At 47.5% G+C, this 25,018-nt stretch overlaps 1 protein-coding gene across 5 annotated transcripts in view; it reads left to right on the forward strand.

Moving 5' to 3' along the window:
• Nucleotides 1–390: 390 nt before the first annotated feature.
• The window catches only part of EPN2 (epsin 2), a 98,323-nt gene continuing 73,695 nt past the window's right edge, over nucleotides 391–25,018 (forward strand). For 3 of the 5 annotated variants that reach the window (XM_074388264.1, XM_074388266.1, XM_074388265.1), the window contains exon 1: nucleotides 401–553. The gene's annotated coding sequence lies outside the window, so the exon portion shown is untranslated. Of the gene's footprint in view, nucleotides 554–25,018 lie in introns of all 5 variants that reach the window. The other 2 variants (XM_039476775.2, XM_010339908.3) reach the window with 1 other exon arrangement.

Genomic DNA, 25,018 nt, shown 5'->3' on the forward strand with positions numbered 1-25,018 from the left:
ACCCTACCAGCGCCCGGCAGGCCCTGGCCCCCTTCCAGTCTCGCCTACCGAGCAAGGTTTTTGAGTGAAACCCGAGGGCCGGAGCGAGTTTCAGCTTGACGGGGCGGGGCCCGCGCGAGCTGCCGGGCAGTGAGTTTGGGGACCGTGGGTGTGCACGGGGTGGAGGGGCCTGAGGGGGCTCAGGGTGCGCGCTTTCGGGAATTAATTTGCTAGGGCTTGTGCGGCGCTCCGGATTGGAGGTTGTTTGGGGGATTGGGCGTCGGCTGTGAAGCGCAGGAGGCTGAAGGGGGAGCCACAGGGGCAGGGGGAGGGGTCGTAGGGGCGTGACCGGCGGGCGTGGGGGCGGAGCCTCAGCCGGCTCGGGGGTGGGGCCTGCGGGCGGGCGCGCGCACGCGTCCGGCGCGCCCCCTCCCGGCCGCCATGTTGGCTGGTGTGTGGGTGTCAAACCGAGCCAGACGCGGCGGCGGCGGCTCCGCGGGCTCAGGTCGCTCCCGCCTCCTCAGCGCTGCCGGTGGCCGCAGCGGCGCACCCACGCCGGCCCGGAGGAGCACAGGTGAGCCAGAGCCCGTGGGGCTCCGGGGCCAGAGCGGGCCCCCGGGGCGCGGACCCTCCCCCCTCCAGAGCGCGGACGCCCACAGAGCACAGGCTCCCACACCTCACTAGCCCCCCAGAGCATGCATCCTTGCCGTCCCGCTGGTCTCTACCCTAGGCTCTGGGGGTTCTCCTTCTTTCCAACCAGGCCCCGCCCCACGGGCTGGAGCAAGGCCCCCTCCCCATCTGGATCCAGCTTTCCTCTGCAAGTATCTCCCCCTTACCCGTCTCTATCACCGGGACCTTCCTTCTATGTCCCCAGAGTCCAGGGCGCCCCTCACTCCCACCTCAGATCCGGAAGCCCCCTTCATCTTGGAACAACCCCGCCCCCCTCCCCAGACCACGTTCCTCCCTTCGCCGGGGCCGGTGCCCCTTCCTCCCGAGCCCAGCCTAGTCCCCCGCCCGCCCCCGTGCAGAGCCCGGCCCGGGCGCACTCCGGGAATCGGGGGAGGGGTCCTTTTCTCTGTCTGGGATCCGGCCCGTCTCACCTTTCCTGGGGGCCTTAGCGGCGCCCCCTTCCGTCCTCAGAGACCAGGTTCCGCACTCCCCAGCCCCCACCCCCACGGAACAGCGGGGACGGGGGCGGAAGAGCCAGGCTCCAGCTGCCTTTTGTTCCGCGTGGGATGGCAGAGACCCACCTGGCCCGGCGGTCCTGCTCGGCTGATCTGGGTGGGTGAATGGGCGCGTGGGGGCTGGCGTCTTCCAGGAGACGCTTCTCTTTCCCTATGGGGCGGCTCCCCCAGAGCCGAGCGCGTTGGGAGGCTGGCCTTTGCTAGAGGAGTCGGTGCCAACAGGTTTTTGTTGGAGACCTGAAGTTTGCCCAGTGGCTTTGCCTGGGGCAGCTTGAGCTCCCTGTGAACCCCCGCGGGAGCTGGTGGAAGGCCATTTCTGCGCCCAAGGACTCCATCTGGATGACTCCACTGTTGTGCTGCCCTGGGGACGTATCTAAAATCTGCGCTTTAAGAGCGGAGAGGGCTTAATCATCATTAGGGTTCAGATGAGGGAAACTGACGCCCAGAAATGCAGTAATTTGCCCAAGGTCACGCAGCGATATTGTGTGAGTGCAGAACTAACTGGAAGCTATGTCTCAAGGGCTCTGTTTACCACATTTAATAACTTTTTTTTTTTAGGGAGATGTTCGGGACTCTACCTTCCTCTATTTTTAACGTTCACACAAGAAAGTGGGCAGGAAAATATGAGAAGGAATGAGTTCTTCTTTTTCACCTCCAGAAAATACCCTGTAAAAGAAGGGATTGGAACAGGGGGTTAAAATGATGGGGAAAGGTGAATCTTAAGAATCCAAGCTTCCTCTCATTATGTAATGTGATGAAGATTTGGCAGAAAACGTGCCTCTTGTAGCTCTAGATACAGAATGCTAAGTACTGACAAAATCTGATGCTGAATCTGGCACAGCAGTGATTGAGTTAGCACTGATAATTAAGTTTTCATCTGTATTTAAATGAACGTCAAAAGGGACTACAATTTGCCTCTGAATGGTACTGAATTTGTTTTTGGGACGAGTTATTGTGTTTGGGAAGCCCACCTAGACCTTTAAATCTTTTATTATTATTTTTTTGATACAGAGTCTCACACTCCAGGCTGGAGTGCAGTGGCACAATCTCGGCTCATTGCAACTTCTCTGCCTCTTGAGTTCAAGTGATTTTCCTGCTTTAGCCTCCGGAGTAGCTGGGATTACAGGCACACGCCACCACACCCAGCTAATTTTTGTATGTTTAGTAGAGACATACATACATACATACATACATGCATAGTTTTTCACCATGTTGGCCAGGTGGGTCTCGAACTCCTGCCCTCAGGTGATCTGCCCACCTCAGCCTCCCAAAGTGCTGGTATTACAGGTGTGAGGCACGGCGCCTGGCCTAAATCTTTACCTGTATTTTTACTTTTACATTTTAAAAGCTTATTTGTTTCCCTAGTTTTAAAATTGGGCTAGTCATTTTTCCCAGTCTCACTGGACTATTCTTTTGTAAGCATGGAATGAGATACAGGTTACTAAAGACTTTGGTAAAGTGTAAATTACTATAAGGCATGATTCAGGACTGCGTCCCACAAGTCCCTGACTCGGAGCCAGTTTGGATTGTCTTGTGGGATGTACCAAGTTGCCCCGGTTTACAGAGGCTTTTTGCCTCTCTAAAGCCTGAGCTGGCCAGATGGAGAGCTCTGTAGAAAACTCTTCAGCAGTGTGCCAAGCACTTGAGGTGTGAAGAAATGTAAAACTTTCAAGTGATAATATCTAGCATCGTGTATGCAGCCTTGAAAAATGACCCAACCTTTGTAGAAATTTTCTGTATTATTAACCCTCTTCCATGATGAGCAGAGAGGATTTCTGGAGAATTGGGATTCTGATAAGAGTCCTGCAAAGGTTGAAAAGCTTTTGGGACTCTGATTTATTTTAATAGTTTGGCTTTTCCTGAACTTAAAAGGAGGACAGTTTTTTTTTGGGGGGGGAGGACTTTAATTAGGAGTGGCAGCTTTCAGTTGTAAACTGGAGTACTAAGATTTTTATGCATGCAATTGTCCTTGTCATACTTTTGGAAAGTATATTAAACTTTCTAAGCTTTCTGGCAATTCTCACTGTTCCCCATAACCTTCCTGTCTGGCTTATAGGGTGTGAAGGACCACGATTGTTGTCATTTTATGGCTTGTGTACCTGGTGACTCTGAGCCTTCGAGAAGTCTGAGGGCTTGGATTTGGGGATTTTTTTTTTTTTTTGAGACATAGGCTCTCTCTGTCACCCGGGCTAGAGTGTAGTGGTGTGATCTTGGCTCACTGCAACCTCTGCCTCCTGAGTTCAAGCGATTCTCCTGCCTCATCCTCCTGAGTAGCTGCGACTACAGGCGTGTGCCACCATGCCCGGCTGATATTTGTATTTTTAGTAGAGACAGGGTTTCACCATATTGGCCAGGCTGGTCTCGAACTATTGACCTCAAATGATCCTCCTATTTGGCCTCCCAAGGTGCTGGGATTACAGGCATGAGTCACTGTGCCCATCCTTGGATTTGGGGAAGTTGAGGCTTGAAAAGATGTGAGGAATTATCAAGTTTGTATCCCTTTTTTTTCTGCTGGACTTTTAACTCATGTATTTGGTATAAACAGGCCTCAGCACCCCTGATGTTTGGCCCTTTTTTTCTCCTCTGTCCTACCTTCAGTACCCCATGCAGTCTTTTGGTGCACTTAAGACATTTTATGTGTATCTGGGGCTCGTGTGACACTGTGACATCTTTCAGGCCAGTGGTCACTCTGTCTTTACTTCTACAGTACCAGGCTCAGTCTCTGATAGAAGGTAGGTGCTCAGTAAAGGTCTGTCATCAGTAGTCCTTGAGGCAAGGGAGCACATTTTTATGGCTCCATTACTGCAGGCTCTACTTTTCTGTCAGCTGTTGCAGAAATCACTGCTGTTGGTCCAGCAATTGTGTGTCAGTTTGTGTATGTTTATCCACCTCATCTGCAGGTGAGGAAACAGGCCCAGGGAGCTTAAGTTACATGCTCGAGGTTGCACAGCCAATAAGTGATTTGAACAGATCTGTTGGACTCCAAAATAATATACCCACTATCTACTTTGAGGACCAAGTCTCAAGGGGTTGAAGAGACACACTGCAAGTTAACAGTGGACTGAGGGACGTGGAGTGATATGATGAAGGTGGTTGAGGATGGGAAGCGCATTTGTTTTTGTTTTTTGTCAGATGCATTGTGAAATGATTCAAAGTGACATCTGTGTAATTCCCGTGCCTGGATCCCTTCTACTCCACCGGCCCCTGTAGAAGGCCCCACAAAATAATATTTATTTATTTAAATTATAGGATAAATTTGTGGTCTGAAAATCACCACCAAGTTTATTTAGAAGGTTGGGAGTTGAGGCCGGGCGCGGTGGCTCACGCCTGTAATCCCAGCACTTTGGGAGGCCGAGACGGGTGGATCACAAGGTCAAGAGATCAAGACCATCCTGGACAACATAGTGAAACCCCATATCTACTAAAAATACAAAAATTAGCCAGGTGTTTGGCACGTGCCTGTAGTCCCAGCCACTTGGGAGGTTGAGGTGGAAGAATTGCTTGAACCTGGGTGGCGGAGGTTGCAGTGAGCCGAGACTGCACCATTGGGCTCCAGCCTGGTAAGTCTCTGTCTCAAAAAAAAAAAAAAGTTGGGAGTTGGAAATGATGAGATTTCTGGCTTTCCTAACCTTAGACCCTCTGAAAACACTGTGGTTTGTATATCAATAATTAGTGTATTATTTTAGCTGAGAGACAATAGATTTGGGTTTTGATTAAAAAAGAAAAAAAAAGCCTAGGCCAACCAGGGTGGCTTATGGTTGTAATCCCAGTATTTCAGGAGGCTGAGGCGGGTGGATCAATTGAGGACAAGAGTTTGAGGCCAGCCTGGCCAACGTGGCATAACCCCATCTCCACCAAAAAATACAAAAATCAGCCAGCCATAGTGGGATGCACCTGTAGTCCCAGCTACTCAGGAGGCTAAGGCAGGAGAATCACTTGAACCTGGGAAGGGGAGGTTTCGGTGAGCCTCCAGTCTGGGTGACAGAGTGAGACTGTCTCAAAAAAAAAAAAAAAGTGTGCCTTCTCTTGAACCAGATCTGCAACATTGTTAAAATGCTCCCTGTGTATGCATTGGATTCTTTCTGGTGACTCATTCCCCTGGTACCTGGGTGCTGAAGCCTCCTTTGTTCCTGGGCACAGAAAGTCCTTTTCCTAATTCAGTTTCATGTTGGTCCTGGTCTTGGCAGAGTGTGCTTTACTTTCAAGCCCTCTAGAGACTGAACAGGTAACTTATTTCTTTCTGTTCAAAGCAATACAGGGAATTGGATGTGCAAAGGGCTGTAAATAAAGGGACTCCCTGTCTTCTCTTCATGGTAACCCCGTTGCTACATAGGACAGGGAAAAGTAGGTTCATCCTATGGGATGGCTGATCATTTAGGGCTAATGCATGATGTGGATTTAAAAGCATTTATAATTAATGACTTCTGAGTGCAGGCTTCAATCTTCCTCTCCGTCCCACCCCTCTTAGGTAGTTGCACGTTGCAGCAGCTCAGTATCTGAAACTACCAGTGGTACAGACAATTTGGCCTCAAAGGTCGTGTGGCAGATAGCTTTGGTATAAAGTGTGGGTACTAATGGGCCTCCTGGCAGGATGGCTTTGGGCACTTGAATCACTGAGCTTTGGCTTCCTCATTTCTAAAGTGGGGCTTGTAGTCACTACTTCATGGCATAGACTAGCCATGTTTCTCAAACTCCACTGTGCAGCAGAAGCACCCAGAGGGCTTGCTGAACACATGGCTGGAGCTTCACCCCATTGTTTCTGCTTAGGGAGGGAAGGCCTGAGAATGTGCCTTTTTTTTTTTTTTTGAGACGGAGTCTTGCTCTTTTGCCAGGCTAGAGTGCAGTGGCACGATCTCGGCTCACTGCAACTTCCGTCTCCCCGGTTCAAGCGATTCCCCTGCCTCAGTCTCCTGAGTAGCTGGGACTACAGGCGAGTGCCACCATGCCCGGCTAATTCTTTTGTATTTTAGTAGAGATGGGGTTTCACCATGGCCAGGATGATCTTGATCTCCTGACCTTGTGATCCCCCTGCCTCGGCCTCCCAAAGTGCTGAGATTACAGGTGTAAGCCACTGCACAAAGCGTTTTTTTTTTTTTTTTTTTTTTTTAATAATGATAGGGTTTCACCATAATGGCCAAGCTGGTCTTGAACTCCTGACCTCAGGTGATCCACCCACCTCGGCCTCCCAAAGTGCTAGGATTACAGGCCTGAGCCACTGTACCCAGCCTTTTTTTTTTTTTTTAAAGACAGAGTCTTGCTCTGTCGCCCAAGCTGGAGTGCAGTGACACAGTCTTGGCTCACTGCAACTTCCGCCTCCCAGGTTAAAGCAATTTTCCTGCCTCAGCCTCCTGAGTAGCTGAGATCACAGGTGTGTGCCACCATGCCTGGCTAATTTTTTATGTTTTTAGTACAGATGGGGTTTCATCATGTTGGCCAGACTGGTTTCAAACTCCTGACCTCAAGTGATCTGCCCGTCTTGGCCTCCCAAAGTGCCGGGATTATGGGTGTGAGCCACCGAATCTGGCAGAGAATGTGTATTTTTAGCCAGCTTTTACGTGCTTCTCATAGTGCCGGTCTAGGGACCAAATTTGGGAACCTTGGCTCAGAGGACTGAATGAGAGGGTGTGTTAGGTGTCTAGCACCTGCTGGCTGTGCAGTAGGAACTCAGAAATGACACTGAAATGTTTCTAAATAATGCTCCGAATATGCTGGATGGCATGATATTTGGAAAGGAAATTTGGGTTCTCAAAGAGTGTTTTCACTTCATTCTTTCATATAATTTGGACTGTGGTCACAGGGATTATCACCGTGTGGGTTAATTGAGATGCTTTCCTTAATGAAGGGGACAGAAGATGTCAGTGTCTTTCAGAAAGGCTGTAAATCTTGAATTCTCTTGAAAAAGCAGGTTCATTCTGATACATTGTGCAAGAAGTTTGTTGTCTAGGCTTTTTAGAATTGTAACTTGGGTCTGGGTGTGGTGGCTCATGCCTGTGATCCCAGCACTTTGAGAAGCTGAGAGGCTGGTGGATCAGTGGAGGCCAGGAGTTGGAGACCAGCCTGGCCAACATGGCGAAACCCGATCTCTACGAAAAATACAAAAATGAGCCAGGTGTGGTGGTGTGGGCCTGTAGTCCCAACTACTAGGGAGGCTGAGGTTGCTTGAACCCGGGAGGCAGAGGTTGCAGTGAGCCGAGATTGTGCCACTATACTCCATCCTGGGTGAGGAGTGTGACTCTTCTCAAAAAAATAAATAAGTAAATAAAAATTGTAACTTGGAAAGGTTGAGGGAGTAATGTTGGTAGGTCCTACTAGACTTGCACAGGGCTGTTTGGGATGGACCACCGGTGTTAATGGAAGTTGCTTCTCCTCCCTCCAACAATTCAGATTTAATACTCTTTCATGTTTACAGTTCGCAGTTTGAATATTTTTTCTGCAGTGGTAATTATCAACTTGTCCATTAAAACCGACTGTGCAGGGAGGTGTGTATGAGCCCAGATGGCTTTTGAATAGTTCCTGTGTGCCAGGCCCTACGTTACTGATTCTATGCACTGTGTTTAATTTTCATGGTGGTCCTGCAAGTCCTGTCACCATTTCTCTTTTTGCGTTTTAGAAAACTAAGAGGAGTTCAGCAACATGTCCCAGGCCACACAGCTAGTAAGTGCCCCAGCTGGTATTTGCTGCCACTGGTGTCAAACTCAGAACTGCTTTATTTATATGACCTCATCTGCAGCTGTGCCAGGTGTGCCCATTACCTCACTGTATCCTCACAACAGCCCCGAGAGGTAGGCTGAGCGAGCTGGGGTTGGGAAGAGGCAAGCTTGGTCATGGGCACCCAGCCGGTGGCTGGCTGGACCTGAATTCAGCCCCACGCCTGTCTGATTTTGGAGCTTTATGAAGTTGTTTCTATGACAACACCTCACCTCTCTGTCAGGCTAAGCTGCCTGGATATGCACAACAGGGATCTGGGGCTACCCCAGCTGGCTTGACCCCAAGGAAGTCTGTGTAGGCTGGTAAGGGTTTTCGTGTTTGCAAAGCTGTGTTAAAATAGTTGGCCAAATCGCTCTTTGAGTGAAGGGGACATTTCTTTTTATTTTGTGATCCTGTAGCTCTGTATGGTGGTATGGGTACTAAGGACTGAGAACCCTCTACTAATGCTATTACTGGGAGGCTGAGGTGGGTGGATCACCTGAGGTCAGAAGTTCGAGACCAGCATGACCAACATGGTAAAACCCATCTCTACTAAAAATACAAAACCAGCTGGGTGTGGTGGTGCGCCCCTGAACTCCCAGCTACTCAGGAGGCTGAGTCAGGGGAATCGCTTGAACTCAAGGAGGCAGAAGTTGCAGTGAGCCAAGATCGCACCACTGTATTCCAGCCTGGGTAACAGTGTCTCACCAAAAACAAAAAGAGGGGGTGTCAAATTCATAGGGAATTTGGTAGGTTCTTTTTTTTTTTTTTTTTTGAGATAGGGTATTGCTCTGTTGGCCAGGCTGGAGTGCAGTGGCACCATCTCAGCTCACTGCAACCTCTACCTCCCCAGGTTTAAGTGATTCTCCTGCCTCAGCCTCTCGAGTAGCTGGGACTAGAGGCGTGTGGTGTGCCACCACATCTGGCTAATTTTTGTATTTTTAGTAAAGATGGCCAGGATGGTCTTGATCTCTTGACCTTGTGATCCACCTGCCTCAGCCTCCCAAAGTGCTGGGATTACAGGCATGAGCCATTGTACCAGCTGGAATTTGGTGATCTTAAAAAGTTACGTAAAGTATCTCCTTCCCCATCAGGCAATTAACACCTGGGTTCTAGCCAATGGATATTTTCTCCTGGTCTTACAGCGTCCAGGATGGGAAGGCTCAGGTGTGAGCACTTTCCCAAGGTTTGCGCACTGCTTGCAGCTCCCCAGCCAAGGAATGGTAAACAGCTATGTGTTGGTGCCTGCCCTGCTCTTGTGGGAGGCCCTGGAGGCTTGGACTTGAGTTTGTTTTCTGAACGCTTTAAGACTCTGAGATGAATAAATCAATGTGAGCAAAAAGTTGTACTAAGAGGCACCCCCCCCTCAAAAAAAAAGTCCTCACAGTAAAGGGATATGGACAGGTTACAACAGTCACTTTTTTTTTCCCCCAAAAGCATATCCTCCTTGTGTACCTTTTTGATACTCGGAGCTGTCCTGGGATATAGTGACTATACCATGGATGACGAAATTTGGGAAACATCTGATTGGAGAAAGAATTTGTCATTTTATGAGAAGCAGCTGGGAGATGTAGAAGTGTAAGTATTTCAAGGACAGTTTTATGACTGAGGCCAGTGTCAACCTGAAAAATGCGGAACATAGGATCTAGAGGCGAATAATGGGTATAAATGAAATGCCACCAAGAACTTAGTCTAATTGAGAAGACAAAGTTAATATTTGTGAGACAGGAACTAGCAGTTTGTTGAGCCATGATTTTGATTCTTTGTCGGGATGAAGAATGGAGAAAAAATATGCAAGAGTCAAGGAGGGCTTCAGGAGAAGATACGATTTGAGCTGGACCTTGAAGAACAAGGAACAGTATCCCTAAGTGGAAGGCAGATGGGAAGGTATTTTGGATCGCAGGAGTTAAAGCTTGAGATGGCATGGGGTAGGTGCCATGAGTGCGTGCAGGGTCTTGCAGCCAGCACGGGGTGGATGCCTGCTGGGAGCAGTGAGCACCCAGGTGGCTTGAGGTTTGGTTTTCTGTGTAGTAGGGAGCAGGGTAGGTCTTGAGGAGTGGGTGTCACCTCAAGTGTTGGGAAAGGGGACCCCTGGCAGTGGCCTGTGGAGTAATCTCTGTGGGTGGGGCCTGTCCCAGACTGGGTTCCTGAGACTGGCTAGATAGCAGTTCTAGAGATGGAGGGTAAAGAGAAGCCAGAGTTGAGTTCTGTTTGGGAAGAAAAGGGAGCTTCAACTCTGGGTGGGAAGTTTGGGTTTGACACTCTGGGAGCCTGCAAATCATGTGTCCTGGAAAGCTAAAAAAAAAAAAATGCCCATGATGGGGCCCCACCCTAGGGCAGTCAAGGGGAAAGCCAGTAATTTTTAGAAGTGCCCCCAGACAATTCTCATAGTCTGTGTGGGTTGAGAAGCTGAGCTGTGTGCTCAGAGGAGCCTCTGGGAGTGTCAGGGATTGGAAGGGGAGAATTAGAGCCAGATGAAGCCTTTGAAGTAATGTGGTGTGGGGACTGGGTTCCTCAGCTGTTGCGGAATGACTGTGGATGCGCTCGTGGAATCAGGACTGGAGAGGAACTGGCAGGAATGATCACCCTGTCTGAAGTATGCCTGTAAGCTACCTTGGAAAAGAAGGACAGCTTAGCAGAAAGTTTAAACGAGATGGGCAGAAGAGACTGTGATCCACCGATTTGGCAAGCCTCCTTTCGACCTGCATTTTAGCCACAGAGCAGGCACAGCAGGTTCTTATCTGTTCTCTCACGCTTGCTAGCCAAGTTCCTCCCCACACCCTAAATTGTAATGACTGTAGCAGATAGTACTTGTAAAATTTTAAATTACATTTCTTTTTTTTTTTTTTTTTTTTTGAGACGGAGTTTCGCTCTTGTTACCCAGGCTGGAGTGCAATGGCGCGATCTCAGCTCACCGCAACCTGTGCCTCCTGGGTTCAGGCAATTCTCCTGCCTCAGCCTCCTGAGTAGCTGGGATTACAGGCACGTGCCACCATGCCCAGCTAATTTTTTTTTTTGTATTTTTAGTAGAGACGGGGTTTCACCTTGTTGACCAGGATGGTCTCGATCTCTTGACCTCGTGATCCACCCGCCTCGGCCTCCCAAAGTGCTGGGATTACAGGCTTGAGCCACCGTGCCCGGCCTTAAATTACATTTCTTTAATTTTACTGAAGATAGTTATAATGTAGAGTTACTAATTTAGATAGATTCTTATTAGTCAAAGTCTGGAAGTGAGGTTTTACATAGTACAGTTAATGCATGTCACAATATCATTGTAAAATACGGTATTTTAGTCAGAAAGTGAGTTTATAGTCCACTTCATTTATTCTTTTTTTTTTTTGAGATGGAGTTTTGCTGTTGTTACCCAGTCTGGAGTGCAATGGCCGCAACCTTCTTGTCCTGGGTTCAAGTAATTCTCCTGCCTCAGCCTCCTGAGTAGCTGGGACTACAGGCGTGTGCCACCATGCCCAGCTAATTTTTTGTATTTTTAGTAGAGACGGTGTCTCACCATGTTGACCAGGATGGTCTCAATCTCTAGACCTCGTGATCTCCCCGACTCGGCCTCCCAAAGTGCTGGGATTATAGGCGTGAGCCACTGCGCCCGGCCCCATTTATTCTTTTTTTTTTTTAATTGCATTTTAGGTTTTGGGGTACATGAGATGAACATGCAAGATTGTTGCATAGGTACACATTTGGCAGTGTGGTTTGCTGCCTTCTGTCCCCTCACCTGTATCTGTCATTTCTCCCCATGCTATCTCTTCCCACCTCCCCACCCCCACCCCTCCCCCACCCATTTATTCTTAATGCTTATTGAGCACATATGTATTATGTGCTATTGGCTGAGAACACGAGTGAATAAAATGTAAGGTCCTCTTTCCAAAATAGTTTTTCATCTGCAGATGGTGGCTCTTGCCTCAGTCACAGGTAATACTAGCTTTGGGAGATAGCTTGGGAAGGGAAGTTTAGAAAGTGGGGTCAGACACTGGGAATGGAACCTGGGAACCAGAGAAAGCTTCGAGGAAATAGTATGTAAGTTGAGTCTTGAAGGAAAAGTGGGAGTTCTTGGGAACAGAAATGAGAGGATCCTTGGCTGAGGCTCAGCTGCCTGCTGACCAGGCCATCCAGGCAGGATAGGCAAGAGCTTGGTGAGCTTTGGCTCATGGGCTGTGGTTTTCACATAGCCTTTTGGCTGTGAGTGGGCAGGGCTGTGGGCCTTCCACCCTACCTGTAATCAGAGCATCTCTGTGCTGGTGAAAGTGAGGAGCTAAAAAGAGCCCACTTGACAAGTGCTCCTCTGCTGTTGAAGAGCAATCAAAGTTATTTGGAGCTGTGGTGAGCAAGCTGGTACCCTGAAGGTGGCTGGGAGGGAGAGACTGGGGGCTTCTTCCAGAGGACCTGAAGAGCCCTCACTTTTTTCTGTTTTCATTTCCATGAGATGTGATTAAACAGTCCCTTGGCAATAGAACTCCTTTCAGTTAAGCAGCTCTGTTTTCCAGAAATCCCCGGATAATTTTACGACCATGTGGTAAAAGTAAGGGACCTTGCATTAACTTGGGATGAATTTCAGAGAGCTGTTGTGTGCTAGGCTCTGTGCTGGGCACCCAGGAAATGGTCCTCACTGGTGACTCTGCTTAAAGCAGTCTGGACTAGAAAAGTGGTCCTCGGGTGGATTGAGCTCACAGATGTGTTTTGTTTGTGCCTCTTTCTAAACATTAAAATTGGTTGCTCTGTTCGTTTCTTATGGCTGCTGTGACCAATTGCCACAAATGCAGTGGCTTAAAACAACACAGTTGTATAGGCAGGAAGTCCAACACAGGTCTTCTTCAGTGGGCTGAGATCGTGGTGTAGTTTGGGCTGGCTCCTGCTGGTGGCTCTAGGGGAGAACCCGTTTCCCTGCTTTTCTAGCTTCTTGAGGCCTTCTGTGTTCCTTGGCTTGTGCTCCTTCCATTATTATTATTATTTTTTTAATTGCATTTTATGTTTTGGGGTATATGTGAAGAACATGCAAGATTGTTGCATAGGTACACACATGGCAGTGTGATTTGCTGCCTTCTTCCCCTTCACCTATATCTGGCATTTCTCCCCATGCTAGTCTCTCTCCCCAACCCCTCCCCACCCAACTAAAGCCAGCTGCGGCTTTCCAGTCTTTCCCACATGGTTTCTCTCTGACCCTGACTCTTCTGCCTCCCATTCCCACTTTTAAGGATCCTTGTGATTACATTGGGCACACTGAATAATCCAGAATTCTCTTTTTTAAAGTCAGCTGATTAGAAACTTAAAATCTTTTTTTTTTTTTTTGAGATGGAGTCTTGCTCTGTCACCCAGGCTGGAGTGCAGTGGCACCATCTTGGCTCACTGCAACCTCCGCCTTCTGGGTTCAAGGGTTCTTGTGCCTCAGCGTACTGAGTAGCTGGGATTACAGGTGTGTGCCACCATGCCCAGCTAATTTTTGTATTTTTAGTAGAGACAGGGTTTTACCATGTTGGCTAGGCTGGTCTTGAACTCCTGACCTCAACCAATCTGCCTGTCTCGGCCTGCCAAAGTGCTGGGATTACAGGTGTGAACCCCTGTGCCCTGCCTAGAAACTTTTTTTTTTTTTTTTTTTTTTTTTGAGACAGAGTTTCACTCTCGTTACCCAGGCTGCAGTGCAATGGCGTGATCTCGGCTCACCGCAACCTCCGCCTCCTGGGTTCAGGCAATTCTCCTGCCTCAGCCTCCTGAGTAGCTGGGATTACAGGCACGCGCCACCATGCCCAGCTAATTTTTTGTATTTTTAGTAGAGACGGGATTTCACCATGTTGACCAGGATGGTCTCGATCTCTCGACCTCGTGATCCACCCGCCTCGGCCTCCCAAAGTGCTGGGATTACAGGCTTGAGCCACCGCGCCTGGCCTTCTGCCTAGAAACTTAAATTCTAACTGCTACCTTAATTCTCCTTTGCCACAAAACCTAACATATTCACAGGTTCTGGGATTAAGATGTGGGTATCTTTGGGAGGCCACTCTTTGCTGATCATAGTTGCCAACATGAAAATCAGGAGATCTTACATAGCCTTCCAGTCTTGTAGCTTCATTGACAAATCAGAACACTTGGCAGCCTGGGGCCTGTACTGTTGCCTGGCAACAGTGGGTCAGAGCCAGTGTCTCTAGTTGGGGCTTTCGGGTGCCAGTTTTCCACAGTCCTCCGCCCTCCCCATGGTGCCTGCTCATTTCTCCTGGTTGTTTGGTCCCTGCTCTGGGGACACAGTGACTTAAGCAGAGTCTGGTCAAGGGAGAATCCCCCAATGCAGGGTGGCTGAGTTTGTCTGCCTCTCTGTTCATGCTCTGCTCTTTGCCCCCCTACACCTCCACCCCCTCTTACTGCCTCTATACCCTTTCCCCAAAGCCTCTTCTGCCTCTGCCTGGGGCACATACTGTCTCTCCTTCTCTCTATGCCCTCCTCCCCCTGACCCCCAGGGCTCTACATTCCACGGTATCTCTGGTGCTATTTTAGGTGGGATTGTTTGTGCCATGATTCCTTGTCTCTTGTCCCCTCCTTTTCTGGCACCTAACACTAGTACATTCTGATATCTTCCCTTTTATGTCTTGCATTGGTGTTTGTGAAAAACAAGTCTTTATAATGTACCTTTAGTGCAATCCCAGCACTTTGGGAGGCCAAGGTGGGTGGATCATGAGGTCAAGAGATCGAGACCATCCTGGTCAACATGGTGAAACCCCGTCTCTACTAAAAATACAAAAAATTAGCTGGGCATCGTGGCGCATGCCTGTAATCCCAGCTACTCAGGAGGCTGAGGTAGGATAATTGCCTGAACCCAGGAGGCGGAGGTTGCAGTGAGCCGAGATCGCGCCATTGCACTCCAGCCTGGGTAACAAGAGCGAAACTCCGTCTCAAAAAAAAAAAAAAAAAAAAAAAAATTACCTTTAGAGCAATATCCGTTAAAGCCAGGATCACAGAACAAGAATGTAGTTGAACATCTGTGTGCTCTGCACTCTCCTAGACATTGGGAATGCTGTGGGGACTCGTGGCCTGCCTCCCCCATAGATCTAGTTCTAGAAGAGGGATAGGGGAAAGAGGTGGATAGGCAATCACAGTGTCAGCCTCTTACTGCATCTGGAGAGGCAGGATCTTGCTTCCTTCAGCCCCCAAGCCTGGAGGTGAGCTCTGTTTGCATTGTTTGGTGAGATTGTTTGTGGGGCTCTGTTAAAAGCATTTCAGTGGAAAACCTCAGAGTTGGCAGACATCACCTGGACCCCCAGCATTTTTAGTAGAGACATTTTTAGTTTCACCACTTTGGTCAGGCTGGTTTCGAAGTCCTGACCTCAGGCGATCTGCCACCTTGGCCTCCCAAAGTGCTGAGATTACAGGCGTGAGCCACTGCACCTGGCCAGGTAGTTGAACTTTGAGCAGGCAGCTTGGAGGCCTGGATATCATAGGTTGAGTATCCCTGTATCCCTTGTCTGAACTGCTTGGGACTAGAAATGTTTTGAGTTTTGGAGTGTTTACATATGCATAATGAGATATCCTGGGGATGGAACCCGAGTCAGAACATGAAATTCATTTATGTTTTGTGTATACCCTACACGGCTTGAAGATTATTATTATTTTTTTTTTTTTGGAGATGGTGTCTTACTCTGTTGCCAGGCTGGAGTGCAGTGGCACAATTTTGGCTAGCTGCAACCTCCGCCTCCAGGGTTCAAGCGATTCCCCTGCCTCAGCATCCTGAGTAGCTGGGACTACAGGCTCGCACCACTACGCCTGGCTAATTTTTTTTTTTTTTTTGAAGATAATTTTATATAACATTTTAAGTAAGTTTATGTACAAAACGAAGATTAGGTTGCATTTTGATTGTGACCTGTTGCATGAAGTCAGGTGTGGAGTTTTCCACTTGTGGCATCATGTTGCTGCTCAAGAAGTTTCTGGTTTTGGAACATTTTGGATTTTGGATTTTCACATTAGGGATACTCAACCTGTATTGATTTGTAGTGTGAGAGATTAGGCCACACAGCTCCCTGCACTGCTTGCTGCCTGGTGATCTGAACTGGGGCTCTGATTATTTTCTGTGAGGCCTTTTGTGTGCCTTCTGTGGAGGGGCCTGCACTAAGTGAGTCTGCACTGTTGAGCTCAGGGTGGAACATGACTGGTTGGGCCGCCAGAGTTTGACAGCTTAAGGGCAGCCATTATTTTATCTACGGAGTATATTAATATGTTAAAGATCTTTGGAAATGTACTTAAAAACAAAATGAAACCTTTCGTTATGGAGGATTTCAAACAGAAAAGTAATTTAGTGAACTCCCATCACTTAGCTTCAGCAGTTTTAATTCTAGGCTCCCCCTACCTCGGATGATTTTAAAGCAAATCCTAGGCTTCATTTTACTGGCAAATGCTTCAATATGTATCTCTCTAACAAAGAGTGGACTCTTTATAAACTTATTTTTAAGTGAAGAATGATCACCAGCACTCCTAATTCTGATTCTCATATTTCTGTGTTTGAAGCTGATTTTTTTCAGTTGTGGAATAATTATATTTACACAAAAGCTTGACTGATTTATTTATTGATTGATTGACTGAGACAGGGTCTCACTTTGGCACCCAGGCTGGAGTACAGTGGCATGATCTCTGGTCACTGCAACCTCTGCCTCCTGGGCTCAAGCCATCCTCCCACCTCAGCCTCCTGAGTAGCTGGGGCTGCAGGTGTGTGTCACCATTGCTGGCTAATTTTTTGTAGAGATGGGGTTTCACCACGTTGCCCAGCTCCAGGCTGGTCTTGAACTCCTGAGTGCAAGAGGTCTGCCTGCCTGGCCTCCCAAAGTGCTGGGAGTGTAGGCGTGAGCCACCGTGTGCCCAGCCTCCATGCTAAGGATTTAAAAGTGAACAATTCTGTGGCATGTGGTACATTTATAGTGTACAACCATCACCACTGTCTAGTTTCAGAACGTTTTGATCATTCCAAAGAAAATCTACACTCATTAGGTAGTCACTCCTCAATTTCCCCAGCCCCTGGTGTCCATTAACCTTCTCCCTTTCCACGGGGTTTTACCATTCTGGACATTTCATAGACATACAGTTATACTATATCTGACTTTTTGTATTGGCTTCCTTCACCTAGCATGTTTTCCAAGTTCATCCATGTTTTAGTATCTATCTGCACTTGATTTCTTTTTATCAACAATAATATTCCATTGTGTGGATATACCACAGTTTATTTACTGGTGGACACTCAGGTTGTTTCCACCTTTGACTATTGTGAATAGTTGCTTTTCTTTTCTTTTTTTTTTGAGACAGGGTCTCACTCTGTCACCCAAGCAGGAGTGCAATGGTGTGACCATGGCTCATTGCAGCCTTAACTTCCTGAGCTCAGATGATCCTGTCACCTCAGCCTCCTGTGTAGCTGGGGCTGCAGGCCTGGCTAATTGTTGTATTTTTGGCGAGACAGTGTTTCAGCGTTGCCCAGGTTGGTCTCGAACTTCTAGGTTCAGGTGATCTCCTGCCTCAGCCTCCCACAATGCTGGGCTTATAGGTGTGAGCCACTGTGCCTGGCCAGTAGTTGCCATTTTAATTTAACTTGTTACTGCTTAATTTGAAATGTGGTGATGTGCTGCCTGGATCAAAAAGAAAATGTCATATGTGAGAAGGCAAGAGAGTGATTTGCTCTTGACTCTATTTATTGCAATAAACACATTTTGAAAGAATTTGTAACAGTCAGTCATAGTGGCTCATACATGTAACCTCTGCACTTTGGGAGGCTGAGGCAGGATCAGTTGAGGTCAGGAGTTTGAGACCAGCCTTGCCAACATACCCTGTCTCTACTAAAAATACAAAAATTAGCCAGGTGTGTTAGTGTATCCCTGTGGTCCCAGCTACTTGGGAGGCTGAGGCAAGAGAATCACCTGAATCGGAAGGCAGAGGTAGCAGTGAGCCAGTGAGCCAAGATTGTGCCACTGTACTCTATCCTGGGTGATAGCAAGACTCTTATCAGAAAGAGAGAGAGAGAGAGAGAGAGAGAGATTGAGAGAGAGAGAAAGAACTTACAACTGAAATATAGTAAACATAACAGAGCTCATGCCTGTAATCCCAGCACTTTGTGAGGCCAAAGTGGGTGGATCACTTGAGGTCAGGAGTTCGAGACCAGCCTAGCCAACCTGGTGAAGCCCCGTCTCTACTAAAAATTAAAAAATTAGCTGGGCGTGGTGGTGCACTCTTGTAATCCCAGTTACTCGGGAGGCTAAGGCAGGAGAATCCCTTGAACCCAGGAGGCAGAGGCTGCAGTGACCTGAGATGCCACCACTGCATTCCAGCCGGGCGAGTGAGATTGTCTCAAAAAAAAAAAAAAAAACAAAATAAATAAATAAACATAACAGATACTGTACTGCATATAATGTTAGTACGTAAGGGACTCAGAGGCCTCTTCTGATTGTTTCTGGTGACCATTAAGCCTGCTTAACAGACTGCTGGTGACCATTAAGCCTGCTTAACAGACTGCTAGTCTGATGGGCAAACCCCACTCTTCTTAAGGAAATCTTGAGAGGGCGCTGCTGCAGGTGTGAGGATAAGCAGTGGCCTTTCTGAGCACTGGAATGGAGGTGGGTGATCAGCAGTCTCTGGGACTTTGCCCTACTCCTGAGTTACAGGGACAGACTTCTGTTTTCATGAGAGTCATTAACAGAGGAGCTTGTTTTCCTGGATACCAAGTCAGTGCCTTTATTAACCTCAGTGACAAAGGAAAAGAGTCTGTGCCTTTGTCTTATGTTTGCATTGTCCTGATGGCATCATTGTCAGTATGGAAGATGAAGTAGATTTGATAGTGTGTTTTACGTTCAGGGGACTGGTTCCAGTTAAGAGTATGTTTCCAGCTAAGAGTTAGAGGGCAGCTCCTAATGAGTAGCCAAGTACCGACTGGTGGGTACCCTTCTCAAGGGCTACTTCTGTGGAACTGTGCTTTGAGAGATGTGGTAAGAAGTGGCCTTTGCCACGTCTTTGGTGCTTATGGTCGCAGCGTTGGGGCTTATACTCCGCTGCATCATGGTGTATGTCCTCTTGTGGAGGGTGTGAGGGAGGCATTTATCTCTGGCCCAGGACAAGGAGAATCGACTCTAGTGAATCTGATTTTTTTTTTTTTTTTTTTTATCTTGTGGACATTGTGAATTCTCTGGCTACCAGGAAGCTCAGTTCAGAGCCATCATTTCCCAGCTGTAGTGTGACCTGCACTTTGGGTTCTAACCTGGTCTTCTGGCTCAACTCCTCCACCCCTTGTTTCCTTATTTATTGCTTGAGTTTCTTCATTTACTTTTTTTTTTCTTTCTTTCTTCTCTGGATTTCTTTAAGCCAGTGATTCTCAACTTTGACTGAACTTTAATCAGCATCCTCTGGGGGGAGTTTTTTTTAATTTAAGTGCCAGTGCTTGGCCCCCACCCCTTCTGTTTGCTTGATTGGATTGATTTTTTTTTTTTTTTTTTTGAGACAGTCTTGCTCTGTTGCCCAGCTAGAATGTGGTGGCTTGCTCATAGCTCACTGCAGCCTCTAGCTCCTGGGCTCAAACAGTCCTCCCTCTTCAGCCTCCTGAGTAGTTGGGATTACAGGCATGTTCAACCACATGCGGCTAATCATTTATTTATTTTTAGAGACAGAGTCTCATTTTGTTGCTCAGGCTGATCTTGAACGCCTAGCTTTAAGCAATCCTTCTGTCTCGGCCTCCCAAATTGTTGGTGTGACAGATCTAAGCCACCATACCCAATCCCTCCTCTTTTCATTGTTCTGGGATGGGGCCTGAGCAAAAATGTTTCCAAAGTTCTCCAAAAACTGGATGTGATGGCCTACACCCATTATGCCAGCTACTCAGGAGGCTGAGATGGGAGAATTGCTTGAGCCCAGAAATTTGAGACCAGCTTGGGCTACATAGCAGGACTCTGTCTCAAAAAAGAAAAAAGTTCTTAAAGATACCAGCCTGGGCTACACAGCAGGACTTTGTCTCAAAAAAAAAAAAAAAAAAAAAAGTTCCTTAAAGATTTGAATATGTGACCAGGTTTGAGAACTACTGCTTTAGGCCATTTAATGTCTTATTAGCATCAGGACAGGGATAAGTAATCAAAAAGGGTGGAGTCTGGGAGGATAGCGGAACCAAAGACCAGTGGTATGAGCTCAGAGAAGCCTCATAAAGGGGATTATATAGCTTCCAGCGGTTTTTGGCTGGTGGTACCCAGTGGGAAAGCTCTGAGGGGCTCCTATTCTTATCTAGAACCACAGGAGAGAGGCTCAGCTCCTGGTCCAGGGTGGGATAGGAGCAACTTAAAATTTAGCTGTGAAGTCCATGGGCCTGTCTAATGGTGGCACAGCTTTGTCACAGGGTCTTCTGGGCTGTTCAGGATCCAAGTCCCACACTTGGAGCCTGATTTATGCTTAATACCATTTACTGTATAATGTGAAATGTTTCTTTAAACAAACCGAACCCTAATTTCTCCCTTCCCCCTCAAAAAAAAAAAAAAACAACCCTAGATTTTCCTTTAGCTATTTTGTTTTTGAGTAGAAATCTTGCTTTTTCTCCCTTGTTTGCCCCCTGCTAATCAGTAGTTTTCAAAGACTGGGTAAAAGTCAGGTCCACCAAAACAGGCCATATGCAAGATGGTGTTTTCAGGGTGCATTTATTTTTTTGTGCCAGGTCCCATGGAGATTGTTTAGGATGCCTGTTTTAATGGTCATCAGAGAAGATTTGGAAAGTATGCCTCAGTAGGAAGGACCAAACTAGAACCTGACCTATAGCCTTAGAACCTATAGGTTAAGTCCTAGTTTGGTCTGTAATCACTGTTAATATTTTCTCTCTCTCTTTTTTTTTTTTTTTGACATGGGGTCTCACTCTGTTACCCAAGCTGGAGTGCAATGGCACAGCCTTGGCTCATTGCAGTCAACTGCCTCTCAGGTTCAAGTGATTCTCCTGCCTCCACCTCCCGAGTAGCTGAAACTATAGGCATGTACCACCACGCCTGGCTAATTTTTGTATTTTTAGTAGAGACAGGGTTTTGGCATGTTGGCCAGGCTGGTCTATAACTCCTGACCTCAGGTAATTCACCAGCCTTGGCCTCCCAAAGTGCTGGGATTACAGGTGAGCCACCACACCTGGCCTGGTTTATTTTCTCTAAGTAGATTGTGTTTGTTTAGTACTCAGGGGTCTTTATGGTCTCTGTAACCATCATGGGATGGCTCAGGGCTTTCCCTTGACTGGCTATGCTGGGAAGAGGTCAGCTGCCCACTGTGATTTGTTTTCTATTCAAGGAAGCTTTTGGTCCTGGTCTCCCATGTTCCAAGTGGTAGGTGTCTGCAGCCCGTCAGAGGCTTTGGGAGGCCAGGAGGGAGCTGTTTGGTAGGGGAGAGGCTTTGTTGGACTGATAGGGTATATTGTTGTTGTTGTTGTTTTGAGACTGAGTCTGGCTCTGTTGCCTGGAGTGCAGTGGCATGATCTTGGCTCACTGCAATCTCTGCCTCCCAGGTTCAAGCAATTCTCCTGCCTCAGCCTCCTGAATAGTTGGGATTACAGGCACCCGCGACTGCGCCCAGCTAATTTTTGTATTTTTAGTAGAGAGAGGTTTTCGCCATGTTGGCCAGGCTGGTCTCAAACTCCTGACCTCAGGTAATCTGCCCGCCTCGGCCTCCCAGAGTGCTGGGATTACAGGCAGGAGCCACTGCACCCGGCCGATAGGGCGTGTTAAGCAGTTAGATGTGGGTAAGGGAAGAGGAATAAACACTGAATCAGGTGACTGCTGGTGCTGGTGCTGGTTCTGATGCTGCGACAGAGTGTGGAGAGAAACTCTCCGGATGGGGAAGATGATTTCAGGGCCAAATAATGGTGCCAAAGACTGCTAGCCCTGTGTGTACTTCAGAGACTTCCAGAATGGGGCAGAGACACTTAATGCTCTCTGGGCTTCAGTCTCCTCTGCATAAGAGAGTGGAACTAAATGGTCTCCACGTCCTTCCCAATTCCAGCATGCTTTGATTCTGTCTTTTAAGACTCTTCTGTTGGGTGAGAGTTGCATTCCTGCTGGCAGCTGTTTGGTCATTTCTGAGTGTGTTCTTCTCCCTTTGGTGACATTGGGTTGGGTTGACAATGGGAAATTGGCAGTGGGCATTAGCATATTCTTTCCACACAGTTTATTGCCTGTCTTTTCAGGAATTTTCAGAAGGGAAGACCAGGCCAGTTCCTCAGGAAATAGGTTTGCCTGAGTCTTAGCAGCTAACTGCGATTTAACTTAGAGAGCTAGTCTAGGCTGTGGGTCAGACAGGTCACTTCAAGGTGACCCATGACATGCCAGTGTCTAGTAGTTTTCTTCTGGGTGCCCTTGGCATTGACATTGCATGTAGACAGCGTGGTTTATGAGTCCCTGTGAGCAGGGTTCCCACAAGGGAAAGGTCCCTGGATCCCTGCTCAGCAGTGTTGGACCCACCTGACTGGTCGCAGAGCCAACCCCAGTCTTCCCACAGGACTGCAGCCACAGGGTAGGACTGCTGTGTCAGTGAGTCTAGATGAGGGCCCGCCACGTATGTGGCTCAGTACACATTGGAAGTCTGCATGTGTGTGCCACATCATATTAACAACTGGTGGATATTAGAGAAATCCGTTTAACAGAAATTTAAAGGCTACTACTGTGAAGGATTTTTTTTTTCCAATTTGGAAGAAAAAACTGTTTAGAATTTGGAACAGAGAAACAAATGTTACCTGCCTTAAAAGAAAAAAATTCATTCTATAACATAGTGGCTGCTGAATCAAGATCTTGGAAATTTGTCATTTTTGAAAACTGCCATGTAAGGCTCGTGGAAATACAATTTGGAATCCACTAGCTTTAGATTTTTCTCCTTTGGTAGGTGATAGGGAAACATGGTTTTGCTGCTGTTTTCATCAAATGTGAGAGTTGTAGCTCATTGATCTGGCATCTTTTGAGTGTTGAGTCTTTACAGAGGGAAATTGCCTGACTGACGAATCTCTTCCCTTTAAGGGGTCAAAACTTTTCATCTTTACTTGCAGCTTTTGTGTTTTTCTCTTTTACACTCTCCCTGTTCCCTGATTAAATGAAGGCCATGCTTGTCTGGTTTCAGGAAAAAGGAGAAGGGTGCCTGGAGCAAGGTGGGTGGGACTTTGTTCACAGATGGGCCTTGAGAGAGTGACCCCTCCCTCCTAAATGCCCAGAGGAAGCGGTTGACTTCATCATGGACATTCCACCTTCCTGCTTTGGCCTGTGGCCTTTCTTCACTTGCTTTTCCTCATTTTGCTTGGAATATGCTTTGCCTGTTGCATATCCACCTCATCTGCCCCCTTGCACGCTCCATGGCTGGCCTAAAAACTCCGTCTGCTGTCCTGTGCCCTTTAGACTTCCATGGTACGATTATCATCTTTTTCCACGCTCCCTGTGGACTGTGTCGCTGGAGCTCTTAGCAGATGGGGACCATGTCTGATTGGCCTCCATCCTTCAGCACCAGCCCAGTGCCTGGCAGGTAGCAGGAGGGTGGGAGCTGAGGAAAAGGTTTGCTGCACAAGTGGATGCCAGGAGCTCTGGTTCTTCCCTCCTTGAATCTGCCACCTTATGATGGGAGGGACACAGATCTGCTCAGGGCTGTGCTGGGTTTGTGCATGATACTTTGAGCAGCCCACGGGAGAGGGCCAGGAGGAAGGAAACCCAGACCAGAGTGGATAGCAGGCTGGGTGGGAGCATGGACAGTTGGGGAAACATTGAAGGCCATTTGCAGCCTTCCAGGTATGAAGCTGGAGGGGCTTGGAAGAGAGGCACAGAAAGGAAGGGACAGATATGGGAGAGTCCGGGGTTCCTGCCCTTCAGCTTCACAGGTGTTGGTGCTGGGCTCCTACATGGCTGTGTGTCAGAAGGACACAGGTGGGATCTGGGCTGGTGGTCACTCCTGGACTGCTCTTGGCATTGGCGTCTGAGACCTGTTGGCCAAAGGCTTTGATGTGCCTCTGGTGTTTTTTCTTTTTCTTTTTTTTTTCTCACCCTGTTGCCTAGGCTGGAGTGCAATGGCCCGATCTCGGCTCACTGCAATCTCTGCCTCCTGGGTTCAAATGATTCTCCTGCCTCAGCCTCCCGAGTAGCTGGAATTACAGTTGTGAGTCACTGTGCCTCGCCTTTTTCTTTTTTTAATGAGAATAGAACCTTTTTTTTTTTTTTTTTTTTTTAAATGAAGTGTTCTTTTGAATAGGCAATACAGTCACTTTTCTAAAATAAAAAGATACTAAAATACACTTTAAGAAATTTTACCTCTCACTCTGATCTTGTCTTCTCTGTCCTCCCTCTTCCCTGATAACTACCTGTAGTAGTTTGAATATCTTTCCAGTTTCTTTTCTTTTTTTTTTTTTTTTTTTTTTTTTACCACGCTGGAGTACAGTGAGTGGCACGATCTCGGCTCATTGCAACCTCCGCCTCCCAGGTTCAAGCGATTCTCCTGTCTCAGCCTCCTGAGTAGCTGGGATTATAGGCATGTGCCACCATGCCCAGCTAATTCTTGTATTTTTAGTAGAGATGGGGTTTCACCATGTTGGTCAGGATGGTCTTGATCTCTTGATCTCATGATCCACCTGCCTCGGCCTCCCAAAATGCAGGAATTACAGGCATGAGCCATCGTGCTCGGCCCCCTTCTAGTTTTTCTTAATGCAAGTACAGCAAACATAAATTGTGTATTCTTATTTCTTTCTTTTCGGTAAATGAAAGAGCATTCTATGTGTACTGTTTTTCACCTTATGCTTTTTTTGTTTGTTTGTTTGTATTTTTTTGTTTGTTTGTTTGTTTTTATTTTTATTTTTATTTTTTATTTTGTTTTTGCTTTTTTTTTTTTTTTTACTTATCCTAGAGATTTTTCTGTATCAGTGCATGGAGAATCCTTGCCATTCTCTTTCAACTGCATTGTATTGTGAAGTTGTCCCTAATTGAATGCTCACCCCAAGGAAGGGGGCCTGGCTGTTTCCAGCTTGCCTTTTCATGACATGCTGGCAATAGTTGTCTCACCTGCACGTCATTTCCCACATGGGAGTGGTCCTGCAGGCTGGCGTTCTGCAAGGACATTGCTGAATCAAAGGGGAAACACAGTTGTAACTTTGACAGCTTTTGCCCATTTGCCCTCTGCAGGGGTTGTCCCATGCTGCACTCCTGCCGGCAGTGTTGATGCCCGATTCCCCACGG

This window comes from Saimiri boliviensis, chromosome 17 (genome assembly GCF_048565385.1).
Source record: "Saimiri boliviensis isolate mSaiBol1 chromosome 17, mSaiBol1.pri, whole genome shotgun sequence".
NCBI lineage: Eukaryota > Metazoa > Chordata > Mammalia > Primates > Cebidae > Saimiri > Saimiri boliviensis.